The sequence below is a fragment of the Sciurus carolinensis genome, chromosome 12 (assembly GCF_902686445.1).
Source record: "Sciurus carolinensis chromosome 12, mSciCar1.2, whole genome shotgun sequence".
In the NCBI taxonomy this organism is placed as follows: Eukaryota; Metazoa; Chordata; class Mammalia; order Rodentia; family Sciuridae; genus Sciurus; species Sciurus carolinensis.
The window spans coordinates 66,130,857-66,155,099 of record NC_062224.1 but is presented as its reverse complement, the minus strand read 5'-3'; the positions used below and the strand labels follow the sequence as shown (position 1 = coordinate 66,155,099).

The 24,243-nt window shown below is 36.5% G+C and overlaps 1 pseudogene; it reads right to left on the bottom strand.

The window, feature by feature from the left end:
* Window positions 1-8,518: 8,518 nt before the first annotated feature.
* Window positions 8,519-13,074, bottom strand: LOC124961379 (endosome-associated-trafficking regulator 1-like; annotated as a pseudogene).
* Window positions 13,075-24,243: the final 11,169 nt, after the last annotated feature.

Here is a 24,243-nt window from a genome sequence, read left to right as displayed (position 1 = left end):
AATATGAAATAATTCTTACCCATATTTCCCTTTCTTAAGTGAATACCTGTTCAAATTTTGCTTATTAAAATTGAATAAAGCCCTCCTATCAGAATGGCAGTCATCAAGACTACAGAAAATAAAAAGTGCTGGAGAGGTGTGGAGAAAAAGGAGCACGATGCTGTTGGTGGGACTGAACTAAGATGACTAGGAATGGAACCCCCATATGACCCAGCTACAACACTCCTGGGGATTTATTCTAAAGAAGTCAAGTCAGCACAGCATAGCAATATATTCATACCCATGTTTATAGCAGCACAATTCACAATAGTCAAACTATGGAGTCAGCCTAGGTGCCCATCATGGATGAATGGATAAAATGTGGTGTATATACACAATGGAGTTTTATTCAGCCATACAGAAAAATAAACTATGCCATTTGCAAGGAAATGGATAGAACTTGACAACATTATGTTAAGCAAAATAAACCAACCCAGAAAGTCAAGGGTCATATGTTTTGTCTCATATGTGGAAATTCAAGAGAAAAAAAGAAAAAGAAAGTTGAAGGGGAATCTTATGAAAGTAGAAGGGAGCCGGACACCATGGTGCACACCTGTAATCCCAGCAGCTCCGGAGGATGAGTGTTAGTTAGATGTAAAGGGGGCAGTTTTGGTTCGTCGATAACTCCCAGAAAAGACGCTCCGCAGATACAGGTCTCACACGAGGAACTTTCATTCAAGCAGACAAAACGTGTCCGCTGGGGGAAAGGGGAAAGGGAAAGAGAGGGAAGAAGATGGTGCACACGGTTCTTTGTATTGGAATTTCATGGGCTGGGAGGAACCAATCACGGAGGAGAATTATTACAGACTGACTGATGGACCAATGACATAGTGGAACGTAATGTAGGAGGCAGGAAGGTTACAGCGACATAAGCCGGAAATTCCTAACATTCTCGCATTTCCTTTTTTATAAAAAAAAAAAAAATTGGGGGGGAGTACATGGATGAAGGTCAGTCTTCTGTAATTACTTCCTGCTGGGGTGTGGACGTAGAGCTGGTATCATTGTGACAGGAAGAACTGGAGACTTGATAGTTTCTCTGGAGGCACATCTGCAGCCAAGCTCCAATTTTTGTGAAATCCTAATATTTCTGCAATACAAGTTGATTAATTGACATGGAAGTAAAAGACAGGGGGTGGAAGAACTGAGAAGTTGTTCCCATAACAAGGCCTAGCAAAGGCTAGAGAGGACAGGCCTTCATTTGGGAGTTTCAACATTGTCTAGGTCATCAGGAATGTGAACACAACATTTAGTACTAGCAAACATAGATTAAGCCTATTTGAGTCTGTAGGCCTTAAGCTGACTAAAAACAGAAATTCTGACTCTAGCAGTTTCTCTTGATAGCTATTATTATTTTTAAATCCCCAAGAATGGCTATACTTTGGTTTTAACTGATTTGCTAGGTGTTTAAGATCAAACTGGTCAAAGTGACCTGTTCCTGTCTGTTAAAGAGTCATCTAAGTTTCCACAGGGGTCACTCATAGAGAACTTAAGAGCAGTTTCTTAGCTCTATTAGTGCAATTGGTTAGGCAGGGTCTTTTCGATGACGTGACTTTCCTTGAAAGTGCCAGGGATGTCTCCCTTTTTCTGTGACCCTCCTTTGCAGCAGATGCACTGAGTCGCTTTTTCTCTAGCAGTCTCATCAATCTCCTTGCTCAGGAGGTTGTGTGACCCAGAGTTGCAAAGCTTTTTGGAGAAGTCCTCTTGTTTCCTGGGTTCAGGCTGACTTTGAGGGCAAGACCCAAATATGGAGTTTTTCTTGGCCTCTATATTTAATTTCTATCTTTAAGTTTGATCTTAACCATCAAGCAAGTCAGTCTCACCAGTCATAAAGTAAGAGTACTGGGCTTTAGCTTTAATGTCTATAACTTCACAGTTATTTACCCCCTTTTATCTAATTGGGGTTTACATTATCTGTTCTATAGGTGATGGCTTACTATTCCAAGTTAATTTACGGTGTTCACTCTTGAAGCAGTACTTCTGAAAAATATTGATCGGGCAACAATTAGAGTTTACAAGGAAAATACAAAATAGAATTACCAACAGTAAAACATTCAGTTTGTGCAATAGCTATCTTGAATTTTGGCTGAGTCCCATTTTTGCTACTGCATATTACACTCTTTCTTAAATGTCATTTTACATATACCCTATTGATGACAGGTCTTATAACAGAATATTAAATGGTAGGGTTACCATTACAGACAAGTTTAATTTGGAGAACAGCAGCTTCATAAATTTTCTGCTTTAAAAACTTGCATACCCGGAAAATATGAACACATTTAATATACAAAGAATAATGTTTTTAAGTATGTTACTCCATGGAGTAACCTTATAAATTAATCAGATGTCTCTAACAAACACATTTGAGTAATCCCATTCATGTTGACTCCAATTCACTCATCTTATTGTAGAAAAACCAAGATATTAGACAAGTGTACCAATAGTATTTGCTGTCTCTTTTCTGTTGAAGAAAATTCCTAGGAAAATTGATGTTAGACATTGTATAAACATTAATATTTTATTAGTTTGACCACTTAGAGACTTGTGAGTTAATTTTAAGGACATTTTACTTTTATTAGTATACCCAATTTAAATTGAACCTCATTAAATCACGTGAATTAAAAATATTTGGATCCATTTTTAAAAAATTTAATTTTTATGCACGCTTATATTTAACACAAAAGTAAAGGCCTTGTAATATTTATCTCCATTGCAATGTAGCAGATGTTCAAAAATAACTCGAGTTGGATAAAAAGAACTGATCAAAAATCATTAACCTAGGTCTGTAGGATCAAAATTGTGAGCTTAAAAATACAGCACTTAAGAAAAATAAAGTCCTGGAAGAAAAATGATAATGGTTATTAATTAAAGCATGAGAAAATAAGAAGGAGAGAAAAGTTGAAAGGGAGAAAAGTATTCTGAGTTGTAGCCCAGGAGAAATTTAAAAGGGACACTTTTTTTCCTTGGGTTTGAAACTGGTCTCCTACTGAGCCTTTCTTCATTTACATTTCAATGTAACTCTTGACTGAGATCTGAATCTGAAAGGGGGTTATATGTTCTAGCAGAGACTTGATGCTTAGGACCTTTTAATTTCTTGAATCTGTAGGGAGAGCTAAGATAAGAAAGAAAAGATTTGAAAATAAGGAATTAGCCAAGAGAATGTGTTCAGGTTTTACTCCCTCCATGTCAGCCTCCTCCAGTAAAGGAGTTAGAATGTGTGTAGGAGACCGCATGGTTGGGGAACTTGGAGGGCTGAATGGAGGAGCGGAAGGAGAAACAGAATGAGGTGAACTCGGGAGGGAAAGAAAGGTTAAAAGGTGGGGGAGAAGCCAAGAGAGGTTTAGCAAGAAAGAAAGGAAAGACAAGAAGGGGAAAAGTTCCTTTCCATTCACCAGGTTGCCCATATATGTACTTAATTATAACTAGCATAATTAGGCATACAATTTTACTTAGTATAAAGCTAGAATTTAGGGTGTCATAAATAGACCATTCTGACTTACTATCTAAAGGACAATTTAGCTCTGATTCAGGGAATAGGTAAAGGAGTTTGAGATGGTTTAATAAACATCTCAGGGGTGAGTTTGCTGGGTTGGATGTTTTGAATTTCATGGTAAGCTGAGATCCACCTGGGTAGTGGATTTGGCATCCCAGAATCCACGGTACCAGGCAACGAGAGGTTAAAAGCAATGATTAGGTCGTCACCCGAAATCACTGTTTAACCGGGCAAAAAGCCGAGAGTTTGAAGACCTGGCCAGGGTTTCGGGAGGGAGCCACGAGAGGAGGGGGAGAAAAGCCGCAGAGCGGCGGCGAGAGGGACTAGCAGCGGAAGAAGTGAGTAAACTTCAAACCCGAGAAAGAATCACAGCACCATAAAATTCAGACATCCACCCAACAACTAAGACCAATTATGAGGACCAAGGAGGTACCCCCACACCTCGGCGGTTGAGTGGCAGGAGCCACCAGGGGTGAAGCCGCAGGGCGGCGAGAGATGAAGCCGCTGGGCGGGCAGTGAAAGACTGCGAGCCGGTGGAAGGAGCTGGGGATTGGCCGCTTTATAATAAGGAGGGGGCTGCAGCGGACTGCAGGTGGAGGTGAGGGTAGCCGAGATGTGTTTAAATGGTCAGGGGCCTGCCTAAGGGGAACTCATCAATTTTGGAGTCCGGTGTTGTATGCAGAAAACTGGGCATCCAGGTAAATGGAAGGTGAGCCTGAATCTGCGGGCGCAGGAGAAATCTGATGGGGTTCCACTTGCTTAGTTAGCGGAAAAAAACACCCATTCCTGGGTCTTTCAGCACCAGATGTTAGTTAGATGTAAAGGGGGCAGTTTTGGTTCATCGATAACTCCCAGAAAAGACGCTCCGCAGATACAGGTCTCACACGAGGAACTTTCATTCAAGCAGACAAAACATGTCCGCTCGGGGGAAAGGGGAAAGGGAAAGAGAGGGAAGAAGATGGCGCACGGTTCTTTGTATTGGAATTTCGCGGGCTGGGAGGAACCAATCACGGAGGAGAATTATTACAGACTGACTGATGGACCAATGACATAGTGGAACGTAATGTAGGAGGCAGGAAGGTTACAGCGACGTAAGCCGGAAATTCCTAACAATGAGGCAGGAGAATCCTGAGTTAAAAAACTTTTTGCATCTGTGTTCATAAACAATACTTCTCTGGAGTTTTACTTTATTGCAGTGTTTTTGTTTTAAATATCAAGGCAATATTAACCTCATAGGATGAACTACAAAGTATTTCTTTCTCCTTTATTTTCCAGATGAATTTGTGAAGTTTGGGTGTTAATTATTTAAATGTTTGATAAAATTCACCAGTGAGATCATCTTGACCTGGATTTTTTTAATGAAAAAATTTTAAATTACTAATCTAATTTATTAATATACCAAATAAATTTATTGTTATAAGGCTAAAAAAATTGAATAAAGTCAAGAACATTCTGCCTCTGATTATTAAAGGGCATTGTGATTTACCTCTGAAGGATGTTTTAAAAACACTTATAACCTATCAGGCTTGATTCAGAATCTTTTCCTGCCAGTAATTCATATTAATCTTCAAGTGACTAGTGACTATAAGATCTGTTAATATCCCAATAAAATATTTTATCCTGTTTACATCCAAACCTAATGCTATGTTTGCTTGTTACTTTTTATTTGATTTATTTATCCTTATATTGAATTACTTTTTGTTTTTATAAAAATGTCATTAATAAGTAAAATATTATTCTATGTAACATTATAAGTAAAATTATTATTCTATGTAACATTATAGCCTACTTAACAAGTGAACATTTCTCAAGTGTTTCTAAGTAGTTATTTGCATATAACTCATTTAACTAAGAATATAACATATTAGTTATTTAGTTTTAAAATTACAATTTAAAAAGATGTCAGCTAACTAGCACTTATTATATATTGGGCATGGTGAGACATACTTGTTTTACTTAATTTCTGATACATGCATATTTGAAGAAAAAAGTATAAATATATACATATATTTTATAAGTCAAGAAATATATACACAGCTGAATGAAGATTTTTTCTCCTGCAGTGTATGACTATGCCAACTATAGTTTTAAAAGAAAATAATCATTTAAGTTTTTCCATTTTTATATACCCCCAAATTTTACATAATTTCTATATTGTTAAAAATATTAAAGAAATATATTGAATATTGAGACTACATTCTTATATGTATCAGGTATTAGTGTCCTTATATTTGACAGTTTTTCATTTATAAAGTCCAAATAAATTAGTAGTTATATTTATGTGTTATTTACTAAGTTGCACTTTGAAAGGTAATAGCAAATAAACATTCCTTACTTTATTAAATACCAAAGTATTTTACCTACATGTGATTTTTAGTTCAAGCTCAATAAAGTTCAGGGGCATCCAAGTGTGAAATAGCTTGTGAGGAAATTCTCATTGCTTTCTTAATTTGATTTAGTTAGAGAAAAAGACACTAGTTCAGACAATAGATCTCTAATACTTTTGGTTCAAATGTAGACACTAAATATTGTATGTAGACCTGTAAATGTGTATGTAATGTTCCCAAAGCTTACAGAGGGAGTTGGCATTATAAAATAATAGATTCATTTCTGTTGACCATCTTATCTGCATTTTAATATGTTTTAGTATTTGCACTAGATTGTGGAAAACATTATTAAAATGTTCAGAAAGGAAAATATGATGTAGACAAAAAATCAAATAATAAATCACATATTGAAGTATTTAGATATATGTAAGTATTTTGTATAAATGATTTTAAAAGGGCATCAATTATTAAGAGGAATGTGGTTGTTTGATGAATAAGTGTTCAAGTAGAAATGAAATTTAATTCTAAGAATGGTAAAAATTTGATACACTATTTTCTTTTTCTTTATATTAAAGTAAAATATGTTCTTAAAATATATTCCAAGAATGATAACAAAAGATAAAAGACCCGGACCCACTTATCCCCATTCTACTTATTCAGTCCTCCTTTTCAGAAGCTGCCATGTTCAACTCTCTTGTCTTCTAGTAGGGGAAATGCTCCCTCTTGATTTATCAATTTTCAGTGTTAGCCATTGAGCTTCAGCTATGGTAAATTAGGATTAGGCTCTCTTAAACCATTATCTCCGTGTTTTCATGGAATATAATCATAGCTCTTGAGTAAACAAATAGAATTGATGTTTTTTCAATATATAAAAATTGTTTCTTTTTTTGTTGTTTTTTGGTACCAGGGATTGAACTCAGGGACACTGGACCACTGAACAACATTCCCAGCCCTATTTTGTATTTTATTTAGAGACAGGGTGTAACTGAGTTGCTTAGTGCCTCGCTAAGTTGGAGGCTGGCTTTGAACTTGCAATCCTCCTGCCTCAGCCTCCTGAGGTGCTGGGATTACAGGTGTGCACCACAGCGCCTGGCTTAGAAATTGTTTCTTATTAAACCAAGACATGTTCTATGATGTTTCCTCCTGTATCTTTTTTATATTTCCTGCCATTACTTACCTTTTTCTCCATTTGCTTAATTTTCTTTATACCTCTTGTCCTTTCTCCATACCCCCATAACAGTCTTGCAGTACAATTTTTATGTTTAAAAATTTCATCACACATAATTGATAGAATTTTAGGTTGAAAGCTGTTTCTGTTATGTTTTAAGCCATTATGGACTGTTGTTTGATTTGGGGAAATTTGCCTGATTTATTTTTTTTCCAATTTATTTGCATTTTGTTTTCTCAGATCCTCTCTACTAGAACTTCTACAGTCAGATGTCAAATCTGTACTTGACCCTCATTTGTTTGTTTTCATCTTGTATCTTCTATTTCTATTTCATTGTCCTTTTGTTTTACCCTGCAAGAAAACTCCTTGGTGTTAAATTTCAATTTTTCTCTCATGTTGTGTTTTCTACTCTCATATTATTACTTCACTAAAGTTCTTTTTATTCTCTTATTTTCTCAAATTGCAGCCCATACTTATTTGATGGATGCAATATCCTTTCCAATATCTTCTTAGAATGGATGTCATGGATTTTTAGTGAAACTTTGTTTTGTTTCATGCATACTCTCAAATTATCTAAATTGTTTCTTTTTCTTTCTTTCTTTCTTTCTTTTTTTTTTTTGAACTTCAGAATTTATTTAAACAAGAAACCTGTAGATTTGAACAAGAGGGAAAAGGAAATTAAAAAAAAGCATCTACAGGAAAATAGCCCAAAAGGCACAGGGTGCCTGTTGTGCCCTCCCCAAACAATAAAGCAGGTAGGAGGAGCCAAAGACCTCATGCCAACCCAGGGAGGTTCTGCACACACTTTAGACTACTGAACCCTAAGCTTCATTGTACAAATGCACTTGAAACGTGTATCAAAACCCCCAGCCAAAACAGCTTTTCAAAGCTGAAGGCTCAAATCCCAAGTTTAGACACCTGGGAAGTGTGGAATGTCTGCAACCTGTGTCCCTGTCGGAGGATAGCAGTGTCCACCAAGTGGTGCCTCCACACTTGGGCCACTGACCACAGAAGCCACCCCAGGAAGGCTATGACAGGCATTGAGTGACAGCAAAAAGGCGCAAGTCCCTGTTAAGCTGCTCACTCCTGGGGGCTCTTAGTGTTCTTTCTACTTACATAATCAAGACAATTGACTGAATTGATCAGTGTTCTGGGATGAAAATGGAAGAGCACTTAGTACAGAACTGCCGTTTTCATGTTTAGTAATTTAGAAACTCACTGGATTTCATAAAAATTTCTTCCAACAGATTATTGGATCTATAAAACAGTGACAATTTCACCAAGAAGGAATGCACATAAGCCACAAAAGCAACTCATGGAGAAGAGTTGCTCCTGTTGCAGGTGGCCAGTAACACTGCTTTACGTCATGAAATTAGTATCTCATGATAAATACTCTGGGTGAAGACTGCATAGATTGGGGTACAAATGCACATTCAGAAGAAGCACTGCTGATCAGGGCACATGGAGCAGGGAACTGGAAGCATCCAGAGGTACTTAAGACTTCTCCTCATCTTTAATTTCGGAAATTCTGTGTATAGATTTAAGAATTTCAGCAACAAAATTTAGTGTTTCAGCTCCAGAAACCAGTTGCTTGATGGATCATGTGCACTGTTCATGACAACATGGAGATTCTGTAAGGCCACATCAGTGTTCTGCTTTACCACCCTTAGACTGGCACCCTGGCCTGACCTAAGGGCTTCATTCTCACGCTTGAAGTTGGAGACTGTGCCTGGAGCAAGTTTATTTCCTGTTTCAGCTTCATAACGTGATTTTCTGCCTTTACAGCCTGTTTCATCATCAGCTCCAGGTTCTACTCCACCTGTTGGACTACTGACTCCAGGTCGTGGTAGTCACTCTCCTGCTTGATCATCTTTGCCTCTAGCTTCCACTCAAGCGTCCTTACCATTTCTGTTTGAGTTTCAGAGAAGCTCTGAACCTCATTCAGCTTTCTTCTTAGCTTAGAATTTTCATCTTTCAGTGCTTCATAACTTATCTGCAGCATCCGCAGGTGTCTGTCTCCCAGAGACTCCCCATGAGTTGTAAACTCTGCACTAGGACTCCCTGCTGGAGATGCCAGAGAGATGCGTGAATCTGTGTCACTCAGTGTCCAGGGGGGCAGAGACTCAGGCCCCGCCAGCTCCGATGGGTGGAGAAAAGGAAAGGTACGTGCCACAGGGTGATGTGCTGGCCGTGGCCCTGGAGGAGTGAGTCTTCTCCACAGCAGATGGCAAATAGGCCCCATTCCACCCACTGTCCTCATCTTCCTGCTCCTCATCCAGGACGTCACCAGCCCCTGTGGGGTTTTTGAAAAATGGCTACTGATATTCCAGGCCATACCCCACAGTCTGGGGAGCAGGGGAGCTGTGGTCCAGTCCAGTGAGTGCCTCGAGGCTTCCTTTGGATAAATTCTGCTATTGGTCGTGTCCTCTTTTGACAGACTGAGGTTCTTGGTTTTCAGAAATTCTTTAAAGGAGAATGGATTTGCCTCTTCAAGGTCTTCCAGTTTGTCATCCTCGGGAACAACGAGGCTCCGGGCGGTACAGCGGTGGCTCCCGGATGGGCACTTAACCCGACAACGCCACAGCGTCCTAGCTGGGCCGCATCCCCACGGCCCGCCGCCGCGTTGGGGCAGCCGATCAATTGTTTCCTTTTCTAATCATAAGAGTTTTTATTTTTTTTTCTTATTTCATTTTTTACAGGCTGCATTTTGATTCATTGTACACAAATGGGGTACATTTCATTTCTATGGTTGTGCCGGATGTAGATTCATACCATTTGTGTAATCATACAAGTACATTGGATAATGATGTCTGTCCCATTCCAAAATTACTTTTGTTGTTGTTGTTGTTTGTTAGCTTATCTCTGTCTTTTAAATTGGAGAGTTTCTTTGACAGCTGTTGATCTTTTCATTCATATAATAACGAGACACAGAAATGCTAGTTGAAATCATTATATCCTTGGGCAGGATTTATTGACTGGTGATTTTTACTGTAGAGGCGGCTTAATATTGGAGGAACCACTGCCTGTAGTCTTTCAGTTCTTCCAACAAAGAAATTCTCTAATCTCTTGCCAAGTATGCTAGTATTCTGGGAATGGGATGAGCAATAGGAAGGTGTTCTCTATATTCAGTATGAGGACTTTTACCTTTTACTTCATTCTTACCACATTGGTCCACTTAGCCGTGGGATAGTACAATAGTACATTACAGACCCCTCCCTGCAGGGTATAGTTGAAAACATAGATAGTACCAAACCCTAGATATACCTTTTTTTTTTTTTTTTTGCTTATTCATATGTTGATAAGTTCAAACTCTTCCTCTGAAGGTTTGATAACCAAGTCTGGTGAAACAAGCTAATAGTTTAACAGGAGAAAACGTATAAATTTATTAACATACATGCACAGGCCACAGGAGCCATACAAAATATGAAATTAAAGGAAAGGCCAGATGGTTGATACTTCAATTCCCTCTTCTTAGAGAAGAGGGACATGAAGGATATAGGTAATTTCAGAGGGTCATGATGATTTTTTTGGGAATTCAAATGGGCTTAAAGAATAGATGATGCCAACAGAGGGACATAGTTCCTTTGGGCTCCTTGTGTGGCATTTTGGTTTTCAGGCTCTTCTGTGATATGTGTTTAATTTTCCTGGGTTAATGAAATTTTACCAAAAAGATTGGAGGAAACTCTGTTCCCCTTTGGCAATTTGGTCTTTCAGTAAATAGGTGAACTTCAGAGAAAGCTTTTTCCTGCAATTTCTGTTTCTCAGGTGCTCTCAGTTCAAAGTTCAAAGTGGATATTTAGGGTTATAGTTTTCTGAGTCCAACACATACATACCTATGATAAAAGTTTAATTTATAAATTGGTCACAATGAAAAGTCAACAACAATATTAACTAATAAAATAAAACATTCAGAACCACATTATAATAAAAGTTATTTAAAGATTATCAATTGTTTATTTCTGGAATTTTCTTTGTAATTGTTTTAGACTGTGGCTTGCCATAGGTAACTGAAACTGTAGAAATCAAAACCTCCAATTAGGGGATACTACTGTAAAGTGGTTTGCCCATGCCCTCTCCTTGCCTGGTGCCTCTTGTCCTCCCTCAGAGAACACTCCCCAAACTGGGGGGAGGAAGTGGGAAAAGATCCCTGGGGAGAACCTGGGAAGGAGCTTGGGTGTTCAGCGATCCTCATACAGTCTCTCAGCCAAGTCCTCTGTCTACTTCTGCCCTCTGGGATATCTGAAGCTGCCAGAGTCTAGGTTTCTGGGTTCAATTAGTAAGAACAGGATGGGATCCTGTTTATATCCCCCTCCAAGTGTCCTCTGTTGTTTTTGTTTTAAATTTGTGGTCACTCCTGTCTGTTTCTCAACATAAATTATGATTTGGGGTCACTGCTGTCTTCTAGTTTCATGGAAGATGAAGTTCACGGGATGATTATAATTCTCATGTTTGAAGTGAGGAGCATTTCTGAGAGTATAAAATAGGGCAAGAAATTCACTGCTCTGCCATCTTACATTTAAAGTCTTCTAATGAAATATTTTGGTACATAGAAATTCTTTTTCAATATTTTTATAAAACAACACCTAGAATATATTAAACATAATTGGGTTTTCATTTTTAAGTATATTTGAATGTGTTAGATGATGAGATGAACCTGTAGGGGAATTATTTAGATGTAAAACAAAAAAAAATAATTAAACAAAAGGGATGTGAGCAAGGTATAACTATGTACCATAGGCATTCAGTGCACACAAATTTAATTTACATCTGAAGAGAGAAGGATTTCCTGGAGGAAGTATCATTTTTAATTGAACCTAATGTTCAGGTAGGATTTGTGCCTACTGAGAGTTTAATAAATATTTGCTAAATATAATTAATACTGTTCAGCATTGGTCGTTTGACTGTTCTTTAGTGCAGTGTGTCAGCAGCAATCAGCTTCACTGATTCTTGTCTTTGTTTTTCAGAAAGAAATTAATAGAAACATTTCTATGGAGAACATTTGCCATTCAATGACAGTTATGGATACATCCTATAAAACAGAAAAATCCTTCTTGTGAGAATTCCATTATATTAATGATGCAAGTATATTATTAAGACTTATACATACTGAGTAATAAAACTTCAAGTTCACATGTTCACATTATGGTGATCAGAAAGCAGAGAGGTCTCTACTTGCAATTAATATGTTTTCTGCTGCTGCTTCAAGGATAAGATTAAAATGGTGTTGTTAGCAGACTCCCTGCTGTCAGACTAATTTCTTGATTTTTATACCACACATTATCACATGTTCTTATAGTAAAAGAGTAAACCAACAAGTAGAAAACACTGTTTGATGAAAATGGTGTACAGAAGGAGATAAACTGACTTTTATGAAGGCAGGGCAATATTGCTTTTCATTTTAAGATCTGATGACTAGTTGATTCCAAGGGTAAGATTCGCACTTTTAAAGCCATTAAATAAGTAGAAAATTGCCCTTCTTTTTAGTTGGCTATGCCTTTTAAATTAGCCATTTTATTGTTTCAGCGGTGTTTGCCTTTTCAGGCAATACTTAGAAAATGAACAAGACATGTTGTGCATAGGTGTCCCCTCCAGCTAACCCAGAAATAATAATAAATCTCATCACAAAAACTTAGGTGTGGACAATTCAAGAAAGTGGAAGAAAATCACATCCTGTTAACATTCCTCTTAGAGAAGGATTGCTTTTTCTCACCAAAGTCCACTGTTACAAAAAGAACACCTAACCTTGACAAAAGTCAGTTATTGCTATGAAAAAATTCCCAACTGCCACCTGCCCAGACCATGTGTTGAGTATTATTTCTCTGTGAACTTTTTCTCTGGCTAATTACTTTCTGACATTAGACACCATTTGTGGTACCATGAAAGAAATAGATAACCATTATTAATAGTTCTTTTTATTTCTCCAAATGTCTCTCTTGGGCATTGCTGCTTAAGGGATATAAATACACCTTTGGGATTAGAAATTATGGCCATTCACCAGCTGAACTATTACACACCTGTTTCTCAGGGGCTGCAATGGAGGCGATGCACATTGTGTGATGACTGCATTAGGATTGACAGTGCCTGTCGAAGGAAGTGAAATTAGCATAACTCTTCTCTTGTACAAGGCCAGCGTGTCCCTCTCTTGCTGCCTATGGTGAAAAGACAGTATTATTTTATTGCTTGGTGCTGCATTATGCATTGCAAATGTCAAATGCACTAACAGGTTTCAGATGGTGGAAAATTTTACCCTCCAAACTCCTTAGAGCAGGTAAATCAATCATTTTGGGATGGCTTAGTTTTGGTCAATTAAACTGATACTTGTGATATAGTGACAAAATTGGTGGTTGTGCTTGTGCTCTTAGATTGCATGTGTTCACTATTTTGTGGCTTATACTTAGATGTCACCTTGAGACATCCTTTCCTGACCACCTTATTTAAAATTGCCAGCCCTTTTACTAACTTTCACATTAGTTTATTTTTCTTTACAGCATTATCACATGACTTTTTTATTTCTTTGTTGCTTGTCTTACTAGAAATTTAAGTTTCATGAAATCAGGAATTTTTGCCTGACTTGGTCATTGCTGTATTTTTACTGCCTCCAATAGTACTTGGTTTAATTAGGCACTTGAGTCTTCTTAAAAGAAAGATTGGGTGAGTAAATAAAGGAATGTTTAAAAGTCAATCCTTCAAAAAAAAAAAAACAATGAATCAGCTCAACAAACATAATTCATAATGTTAATATGAAAAACTACATTTAGTAAATAATCACCAGAATATTCCTTTTTAATACTTCATTTAGGGGAGGGGGTTGTGGCTCAGTGGTAGAGCACTTGTGTAGCATGTTAGACTGGGTTCCATCCTCAGCAACAAATAAAAATAAAATAAAGGTATTGTGTCCACCTACAACCAAAAACAAAAAAATTTAAAAATACTTCATTTATACATTATTTTATTCACTATAGAGAAGCTTAACATAAATGAAAATTATTTCTCATGAACAAAGTTTCAGGTAATAATCTATACATTTGTGTATTCCTAATCTGAATATCCAAAATCCCAAATCCCCCAAATTCAAAATGTATCTTGTGCTCCAACATGATGCCACAAGTGGAAAGTTCTACTCCATGCAACTTTTGTTTCATGCACAAAAACATGGAGGAAGTTTAGAGTAATTGTATCATTTGGATGTGAGCTGTCCCCCAAAAACTCATGTGTGAGACAATGCAAGAAGGTTCAGAGGAGAAATGATTGGGTTGTGAGAGTCTTAAACTAATTAGTGAATTAATTCCCTGATAGTGCTTAACTGAGTAGTAACTGAAGTTTTAGGGTGTGGCTGGAGGAGGTGAGAATTGGGGGCGTGGCTTTGGGGTATATATTTGTATCTGGCAAGTAGAGACCTCTCTCTCTGCTTCCTGATCACCATAATGTGAACTGCTTCCTTCTGCCACACTCTTCCACCATGATGTCCTGCCTCACCTTGAGCCCTCTGGAATGGAGCCTGCCTCTTATGGATTGAGGTTTCTGAAAGTTGAGCTCGTAAGTAAGCATTTCCTCTATGATTGTGCTGGTTGGGTCCTTCAGTCACAGCAGTGAAAAAACTGACTAACACGGTAAGATTTCTAGGTTTTATGACTGACTTTGGGGAGAGGAATTCTACTTTCTAATGCTGCTTGGGGAAGAGGAATTCTAGAGGATAAAAGTGGATCAGGAGAAAGAATGGCAGGAGGTCAGAAAGATCTTACTTCTGAGTCCCTCTCCTTCAGTTAAGAGTAGTCAGCTATCAAGGTGCCAGACTTCGGGGTATCAATCCTGGCACTGTAAGTTACTATGAAAGCACTGTGAGTATTGATTTTGTGGTTACAAATAAGTGTTAGCACGTAAGCAAGTTTACAATTATGCAATCTGTGAATAATGAGGCTTGACATTAACTGTGTTCTATAAAGAACATTTCTATAAAAAGTATCACTAAACACATCATCACAGTCTATTTACTGATGAATCTAGGCATTTTCTTCCTTGCAAAATAGGATCACACTGAAAAGTCCTGTATTTCTATTTAATCAAGATTTATTGATTCTCAATATGTGTCAGACACTGTTATGGGACTAGGAATACAAAAAGCAAGACCGATATAGTCCCTCTCCTCAAAGAACTCAGAAACAAACGCATTAGGAACTAGTGGAACTTTTAGGATATGGGGCCTAGTGTAAAGCAGTTAGGTTATTGGGGGTGTGTCCCTGAATGGGATATTGAGATCTTGGCCTCTCTTCTGTCTCTCTTTGCTTTGCACCCACCATGATGTGAACAGATCTCTTCCTTTATTATGTGCTCTGTGGTGACACACTGTGCTCACAGGCCCAAAGCAACAGGGCTAACCAAATATAGATGGAAACCTCTGCAACCATGAGCCCAATAAGCCTTCCCTGCTTCTAGTTGATTTATCTCAGGCATTTGTTATAGTAACAAAAAGCTGATAAACATGTATTTCTTCTGATATATCTATCTTGTATATCTTATGGCTTAATACATACATCCCATAATTGCAATGAACAGGTCAAATAAGAAATCCTGTCATTTATCCTTCATCTTACATAACTGGCCTGCCAATTCTTATATGTGCATTTAAAACCAAGACTGTGAAGATAAAAAAGATTTTTATTGGAGAACTAAATAAGAGGAATGTAGATAACACTATTAAGGAAGTATATCAAAATAGAGAGGACTCTATAGAAACTCAAATATCTAACTTTTTAGAATGTAGACATACCAACATTGAAATGAAAATAGGAGTACGTATATCAAAAGTAAATATAAATGACTTTTGAATTAGCAGCTATTTAGGAATGTTTATCCCCAAGTATGTTTTAAAGTATTTCTGAGAATTTCAGATTGAAAATAGCTAATGCTTAAGTACTTGCTGAATGTCAGACACTGTTTTAACTACTTCACATGCATGAACTAATATAAATCATTTTAATAACTTTGGGGGTATTATTATTATTATTTATTATTTTAACATTATTTCATCTCTGATTTTCAAATCAGGAAACAAGCATTATGGAAGTTTAATAATTTGTCCAAGATCACAGAGCTCTTAAGAGTACAGTTGGATTTCAAACCCAGACAGCTTGACTCTCTGAAATCCTGTAGAAGTCACACAAACAGCCTATGCATCATCAGTGAGATTCTGAGCATAATATAATATGCAGATGAACTTGATAATGCATCATCAATTCACATCAATTAAAATTCATTTCATTGGAAACATTTACAAATGTTTTAATTGAGAGAATATTGAATAATTTCTAAATCTCTGGACTTTAGAAGGACACAAATAACAGTGCTTGAGGATGTTTTCTAAAATCTCAGAGTGAACAGAAATAGGGGAGCAACTTCTGTAATTCAAACAATGGCCTATGTATTCTTTTGTCAAAACTGTAGAGATACTCATATTATCAGCATTTTCTACATGTGATAAAGAAAATTGTGTTGCCAAGCCAGTTCTGTTTTACCACTGAACAGTATGCCAATCATAAAAACAATGAGTTAAGTAAAAAAAAGAATGAGTTAATTAACAAGGGGGGCAAATGTAAGAAAGCAGGAGACCTATGTCTCAGATCTACCTCCTTAAGGAGAGAATTTGGGGATATTTTTGTAATAAAGAAACTAGGTGAATGATAGTTTGCACATGCATAATTAATCTTTATAGCTCTTTATAGAAGTTATGTTCAGAAAATGGTGACATTAGTATGATGTAGAGATTTGGGCCCTCTAAAAGGTCTCCCATCAGACACCTAAGCAGGCCAACTGGAGAGCTTCTACAAAAGTGATCAAGTCCCTGAAAAGTAAACTAGGCAACCATTATCATCAGGACCCACACATCAGAGGTGTGACCTACAGAAAAGCTAGTGGGAGACTAATCATCTATTTCCCTGCTGTGACCTCAAAACTAATTATTTTTGAAGTCAACAAAAGCCAAGCAACTAAAAGCCAATGAAGCTGGAGAATTTATTCAGAATTTCACTTGGTTTTAAGAATAAAGTTTGATCTAGCAGAAAAAATGTCAGGTGATTGCTTCAATCTCCCTATTAACTCCTATTTGAAGAGGTGGAAAAACCTAGTGCTAACCAGATTTACATATGGTTCCATTCAGGAAATGGTTTTGATTAAAATAGTATTTAATATTCAGCCAAAAGTTCTTGCCCCCTCCTTTTCATTTTAAGCTCTAAAAAAAAAAAATTTGAAATATTTTGAAACTGAATATAAAAAATTAAGCTGAAAAATATATTTGTATCCTTAGCTTTTTCACCTTGTCCCTATAATCCCAGAGGTTTTGTCTCATGTGGTGCATTAGCACGGTCCTGCTTACTGACTTTGAAGCCGGTTGTTTAAGTACTCAGTTGTGAGTATCTGGTGAAAAGCCTTAAATAACTAGATAAAGAGTGCAGTTGCCCACCTAAAGTCATCTTACACTTAGGAGTGAGTGGCCCAGGAAATTTGCTCTTTGTCATTTTGACTTGGGTTTGAAAATGGACCTGACTGCATTCCAGCTCAAAGAGCCGTTCACTTCCAAAGACTCCTACATTGTCCCAAGGACTCAGTTTGGCAGATGATTTGTGTTTGGTTGGCATCCTAATAGAAAAAGCTGTCTGCTCTGGCAAGCAGGGGCTATGGCAGGATTTAGAATTACCATCCCCAGTGTTTTTTTTTTTTTTTTGATGAGGTTATTTTTCAGAAAAGCAGCCCCCTACCCCCATTTAAAAAGTGACACTGCATGAGTGTTGTGCAGGTGGTTTCCTCGAGTTAATAAATAGCTTCCCATGCACGGTGAGTGTTCTACTGGGTCAGAGGCAAATTTTAAGGAAACGATAATCAGCAGCAGATTTTTCCCCAAACCATAACTGCCTTAACAGCAGATTCACTCCTATACCTTAGTTAAGACTTAGTGATTGACTAAGGTTACCGTAATATGTGAGATTGTAGGTTAAAAACTGAGAGTGAGAGTGTCTAAAAAAATTTTTTATGGGGCCTAGAGAGTAGGTGTCTTAAGAGTCAGTTCTTGTTTATCAGCATACAATTGCACATTATTGTCTGACACTAGAAAAACATTTCTCCTTGCCATTGGGTGGATTCTGGCACTGTAGGTGCCTAAATGTTAACTGAATACATAGCTGAAAGTATAGCACAGGAGGAAATGATGGTTTATTATATCAGAGAAGTTCAAAATTAAGAACACAAGAAGATTCACAGGATTAAAGGAAGAAAATATCAGAAATTTTATTTCTATTTACCTTTATCTTGTGTGTGTGTTATAATTATGTTATACTATTACAGTGTTACGCATAAATAAACACAAATGATTAGGCACATGTTCAGAATGCTTATCCACAATAGTTTAATGGACAAAATTGTCTCATCACACATTTGTCTAGGTATCCATGGAATTTACCTCCCTTGGTCATTGAAAGAACATGGTAAGTGGAATGCGGGTAGAATTCTGCCACTGAACGGACCAGAGGGAAACAGTGGTGCTGAGAACCCAAAGCTTTGTCCCACATAAGCCTCACACAGTGTGACAAGGAAGACATCCCCCTGTTACAGGGTACAAAACAGGAGTTATGAAGTATTTCTTGTGCTTTTATTTTCTGGAACAAGTTGTGGGGAGCTGTTTTATTTGTTCCTTGTTTGGTAGAATTCACAGTGAAACCATCTTGGCATGTTTGAGAGGGTTATTAATTATTGGTTCAGTTTTTAAAAACTGAAACATAACTCTATGTCTCTCTTTGTGTAAGTTTTAGTAGATTGTGTTTTCAAGGAATTGGTCCATTTCATCCAAATTATCTAATTTGTTCTCTCAGAATTTTTCACAATATTGCTTTATGATGATTTTTTAGTATTCATGAAATCACAAGTGATAGTTTGTGTTCCATTGCTGATATTAGTAATTTATGTGTTCTTTTTTATTCTTAATTACTCTAGTTAGGAATTTATCAGTTTTATTGATGTATTTAAGGAAACATCTTTTGATTTTGTTGATATTCTGTTTTCCTGCCTTCAATTTCATTGATTTCTTCTTGAATTTATTATTTCTAAATTCTGTTTACTTTGGATTTAATTTACTTTTTGACTTTCTTAAAGTGGAAACTTATATTATCATTTTAATTGAGTTTGAGACTTTGTTTTTAAAAGTCTTTTTTGACCTTTTGTGTTTTTTTTTTTCTGTTGTTGTTCTTTTTGGTTACACATTAGAGTATAATTTAACTTATTTATACAAACATGAGTATATTTTATTCTAAGTAGGTTCCCAAGATTGTGATTGTACATGATGTAGAGATTCACTGTGGTGAATCCATAAATGTACATAAGAAAGTCACGTTAGATTCATTCCACTCTCTCTCCTTTTCCTCTCCAACCCTTCACTTTCCTTCACTCTCCTTTGTCTAATCTACTGAACTTCTGTTCTTCGCCTACCCTCTGTTGTGTATTAGCACAACAAAAAGAAATTTCCACCTTTGTTTTTTTTTTGGGGGGGGGATTGACTTATTTCACTTAGCATAATAGTCTCCAGATCCATCCACTTTCCGGTGAATGTCATCAATTCATTCTGCATTATGACTGCGTAATATTCCATCATGTATATATATCACATTTTTTTTATTCATTCATCTGTTGTAGGGCAGCTAAGTTGGTTGCATACCTTAGCTATTGTGAATTGGGCTGCTATAAAGATTGATGTGGCTGTGTCATTCTACCATACTGTTTTTAATTCCTTTGGGTATATACCAAGGAGTGGGATAACTGAATCAAATGGTGTTTCCATTCCGAGTTTTCCAAAAAATCTCCACAATGCTTTCTACAGTGGTTGCACCAATTTGCATTCCCACCAGCAATGTAAGAGTGTAGCCTTTCCCACATCTTCTTCAACATTTATTGTTACTTGTATTCTTGGTAATTGCCATTTTGACTGGAGTGAGATAAAAATCTCAGTGTACTTTTAATTTGCAATTCTCTAATTGCTAGTGACATTGAACATTTTTTCATGTGTTTGTTGGTCATTCATATTTCTTCTTTGAAGTGTCTGTTCAGTTCCTTTGCCCATTTATTGATTGGGGTTTTTTTTTTTTTTTTGTCTTCATTAAGATTTTTTTAGTTCTTCATATATCCTGGAGATTAACGCTTTATCTGAGGTGCAGGTGGCAAAGATTTTCTCCCACTCTGTAGGCTCTCCCTTCATGTTCTTGATTGTTTCATTTGCTGTGAAGTGGCTTTTTACTTTGATGCCATCCCGTTTATTGATTCTTGATTTTACTTCTTATGCTTTAGGAGTCTTGTTGAAGAAGTCAGTTCCTAAGTTGACATGATGGCGTGTTGGGCCTATATTTTCTTCAGGTAAATGTATATGTAAATTTCTGGTCTAACTTCTATGTCTTTGATACACTTTGAGTTGGGTTTTGTGCAGGTGAGATATAGGGGTTAAATTTTGTTCTGCTATACATGAATTTCCAGTTTTCCCAGCACCATTTGTTGAAGAGGCTCTTTTCTCCAATGTATATTTATAGCCCCTTTCTCTAATATGAGATAACTGTATTTATGTGGGTTTGTCTCTGAGTCTTTGTTCTGTACTGTTCTATTCTGTACTGTCTGTTTTGTTACTATAGCTCTGTAGTATAAATTATTTATTTTGATTCATTGTAAACAAATGGGGTACAACTTGTTTCTCTGGTTGTACATGTAGTAGAGTCATACCATTTGTGTAATCATACATTTACACAGGGTATTGATGTGTGTCTCATTCTGTTATTTTTCCTTCCCCCACCCCTCCCACCCCTCTTTTTCCTTTATACAATCCATTCTTCCTCCATTCTTGCCTCTCTCTCACCCCCATTATGTATCATCATCCATTTATCAGAGAAGGCATTCGCCCTTTGGCTTTTTGGAATTGGCTTATCTCACTTAGCATGATATTCCTCAACATCACCCATTTACCTGCAAATGCCATAATTTTATTCTTCTTTATGACTAAGTAATATTCCATTGTGTATATATACCATGATTTCTTTATCCATTCATCAACTGAAGGGCATCTAGGTTGGTTTTACAATCAAGCTCTTGTGAATTGAGGAAGTATGAACATTGACGTGGCTGCAATACTGTAGTATGCTGATTTTAAGTCCTTTTGGTATAGGCCAAGGAGTGAGACAGCTGGGTCAAATGGAGGTATCATTCCAAGTTTTCTAAGGAATCTCCACACTGCTTTCCAGAGTGGATGCACTAATTTGCAGCAATGTATGAGTGTACCTTTTTCCCCACATCTTCACCAACACCTATTGTTGCTTGTATTCTTGATAATCACCATTCTAATTGGGTTGAGATGAAATCTTAGGGTAGTTTTGATTTGCATTTCTCTTATTACTAGAGATGGTGAATATTTTTTCATATATCTGTTGATTGCTTGTACATCTTCTTCTGTGAAGTGTCTGTTCATTTCCTTAGCCCATTTGTTGATTGGGTACTTTGTATTTTTGGTGTAAATTTTTTTGAGTTCTTTATAGATTCTGGAGATTAGTGCTGTATCTGAAGTATGATTGGCAAAGATTTTCTCCCACTCTGTAGGCACTTTATTCACATTTCTGATAGTTTCCTTTGCTGAGAAAAAGATTTCTAGTTTGAATCTATCCCAATTATTTATACCTGCTTTTATTTCTTGTGCTTTGGGAGTCCAATTAAGGAAGTCTGATCCTAAGCTGACAATATGAAAATTTGGACCTACTTCTTCTATAAGGTGCAGGGTCTCTGATCTGATTTCAAGGTCCTTGATCCATTTTGAGTTGAATTTTGTACAGGGTGAGAGATAGGTGTTTAGTTTCATTCTGCTGCATATGATTTTCCAGTTTTCCCAGCACCATTTTTTGAACAGGTTATCTTCTCCATTGCATGTTTTTGGCACCTTTGTCTACTATGAGAAAACTGTATTTATTTGGGTTTGTGTCCATGTCCTCTATTCTGTATCATTGATCTACCTATTTTGGTATGAATACCATGCCATTTTTGTTACTATTGCTTTGTAGTAGAGTTGAATTTCTGGTATTGCGATACCCCCTGCTTCACTCTTCCTGCTAAGGATTGCTTTAGCTATTCTGGGTCTCTCATTTTTCCAAATGAATTTAATGATTGCTTGCTCTATTTCTATGAGGTACATCATTCGGATTTTAATTGGAATTGTACTGAATTTGTATAGGACTTTTGGTGGTATGGCCATTTTGACAATATTAATCCTGCCTATCTGAGAACATGGGAGATCTTTCCATCTTCTAAGGTTTTCTTTAATTTCTTTTGTTAGTGTTGTGTAGTTCTCATTGTAGAGGTCTTTCACCTCTTTCGTTAGACTGATTCCCAAGTTTTTTTTTTTTTTTTTTTTGAGGCTATTGTGAATGGGGTAGTTTTCCTAAATTCTCTTTCAGAGGATTCATCACTTATGAATAAAAATGCATTAGATTTCTGAGCATTGCTTTTATATCCTGTACTTTACTGAATTCATTTATGAGTTCTAGACGTTTTCTGGTGGAAATTTTCACCCCTTCTAAATATAGACTGATGTCATTGGCAAATAGGGATAGTTTGAGTTCTTTTCCTATTTATGTCCCTTTAATTTCCTTGGTATGACTAATTGCTCTGGCTAGAGTTTCAAGGATGATGTTGAATAGAAGTGGTGAAAGAGGGCATGCTTGCCTTGTTCCACTTTTTAGAGGGAATGCTTTCAGTTTTTCTCCATTTAGAATGATATTGACCATGGGTTTAGCATAGATAGCCTTTACAATGTTGAGGAATGTTCCTACTATTTGTATTTTTTCTAGTATTTTGAGCATGAGGGGTGATGTGTTTTATCAAATATTTTTTCTGCATCTATTTAAATGATCATGTGATCCTTAACTTTAAGTCTGTTGATATGGTGAATGACATTTATTGATTTCCAGATGTTAAACCAACATTGCATCCCTGGGATAAATCCCACTTGATCGTGGTGCACTATCTTTTTAATATATTTCTGTATGCGATTTGCTAAAATTTTATTAAGAATTTTTGCATCTATGTTCATTAGGGATATTGGTCTATAATTTTCTTTCCTCAAAGTGTCTCTGTCTGGTTTTGGTATCAGGGTGATATTAGCTTCATAGAATGAGTTTGGAAGGCTTCCTTACTCTTTTATTTCATGGCATACTTTGAGGACTATTGGAATGAGCTCTTCTTTGAAGGTCTTATAGAACTCAGACTCCATCTGGTCCTGGACTTTCCTATGTTGGTAGACTTTTGATGACTTCTTTGAATTCATTGCTTGAAATTGATCTATTTAAATTGTGTATGTCCTCCTGATTCACTTTGGGGAGATCATATGTCTCTAGAAACCTGTTGACATCTTTGAGATTTTCTATTTTGTTGGAGTATAGATTTTCAAAATAGATTTTTATTGTGTTTTTTATTTCAATCATGTCTGTCATATTTCCTTTTTTATCCCAAATTTTAGTAATTTAAGTTTTCTCTCTCCTTACTTTTGTTGGTGTCACTAAGGGTTTATCAATTTTGTTTATTTTTTCAAAGAACCAGTTTTTATTTTTTCAATTTTTTTCAGTTATTTCTTTTGTTTCAATTTTATTGATATCAGCTCTGATTTTAACCATTTCCTGTCTTTTACTACTTTTGGTCTTGGTATGTTCTTCTTTTTCTAGGACCTTGAGCTATAGTGTTAGGTCATTTATTTGTTGACTTTTTCTTTTTTTATTGAATGTGCTCCATGAAATGAATTTTCCTCTTACTACTGCTTTCATAGTATCCCAGACATTTTGATATATTATATCTTTGTTCTCATTTACCTCTAAGAATTTTTTTATTTCCCCCCTGTCATCTTCTGTTATCCATTAAACATCCAATAGCATATTATTTAATCTCCAGGCATTGGAGTATTTGCCATTAATTTCTAAATTCATTCTATTATGATCTGATAGAATACAAGGTAGTATCTCTATGTTTTTGTATTTGCTAAGAGTAGATTTGTGGCATAAAATATGGTCTATTTTAGAGAAGGATCCATGTGCTGCTGAGAAGAAAGTGTATTCGCTCCTTGATGGATGAAATAATCTATATATGTCTGTTAAGTCTAAATTATCAATTGTATTATTGAGATCTATGGTTTCTTTGTTCAATTTTTGTTTGGAAGATCTGTC